This window comes from Desmodus rotundus, chromosome 8 (assembly GCF_022682495.2).
Source record: "Desmodus rotundus isolate HL8 chromosome 8, HLdesRot8A.1, whole genome shotgun sequence".
Taxonomy (NCBI): domain Eukaryota; kingdom Metazoa; phylum Chordata; class Mammalia; order Chiroptera; family Phyllostomidae; genus Desmodus; species Desmodus rotundus.
The window spans coordinates 49,034,457-49,035,524 of NC_071394.1; the positions used below are offsets into that span (position 1 = coordinate 49,034,457).

Here is a 1,068-nt window from a genome sequence, read left to right on the forward strand (position 1 = left end):
GCATTGGAATAAACCTTATATCACACGATGCAGAGTAGAAAAAAAATGAATGAAATTGGAGACCTTATGACATTATTATTTTTGTTTAGTTTTGATTTTATAATCATATACTTAACTCTGCAATCCAGCTAGACTTGGATTGCAGAGTTGGTAAGGAAAACATGGAACCCAACAAAGTACAGTGAGAACATGAAGATTATAGAACATTCCAAGCAGATGAGGGTGAAGTGGTGCTCTTCTGAGCTACAGAAGGAATGATCTGGTGTCTAAAATAAAACACAAGTCAAATCTATTAGAGTTGACTACAGTCAGTAATGCTGACTTGCCATCTTGCTGGTCTTGCCATTCTTGGACCCATAGCGCTCCGTGGCTATCACATCTATGCCATCTTCCACCTGGCTGAAGACCACATGCTTGCCATCCAGCCACTCAGTCTTGATAGTACAGATGAAAGCTGGGGACCATTTGTGTTGGGTCCAGCATTTGCCATGGACAAGATGCCAGGACCTGTGTACCTCAGGATGAAATTCTCATCATCAAATTTCTCCCCATAGATGGACTTGCTGCCTGTGCCATTATGGTGTGTGAAGTCACCACCTTGGCACATAAATCCCAGAATAATTCTGTGAAAGCAGGAATCTTTATAACTAAATCCTTTCCCCCAGTGCTCAGAGCATGAACGTTTTCTGCTCTCTTTGGAACTTTGTCTGCAAACATATTGAAGGGGATGTGGCCCAACGGCTTGCAATGTCAAAGAACACGGTGGCGTTGACCATAGCTGGGTGCAGGAAGATCCTGGGCCATAGCGTCTGCAAGGTGCTTATGACATTATTGTGCTGGTGAATTAAATCATGCACAAAAGCTCCCTGCTCATTGACCTTCCATTATTTGAGCTAATAAACCCTCCTTATTACATGAGTCATACTGAATTACATTTTGTTTTGTTTGTTGCAACAGAAAATATACTGAAATACCAGGTAGTCAAAGATGTTTTTCTATTGTTTCTGATAATAATATTTAGAAACTTGTAGTCTGGTAAGCTTCTAAAATCTATTGATTTATACTGTT

General features: G+C 40.4%; 1 pseudogene; it reads right to left on the bottom strand.

The window, feature by feature from the left end:
- Positions 1-292: 292 nt before the first annotated feature.
- On the bottom strand, positions 293-776 carry LOC112320816 (peptidyl-prolyl cis-trans isomerase A-like; annotated as a pseudogene).
- Between the last annotated feature and the right edge of the window lie 292 nt (positions 777-1,068).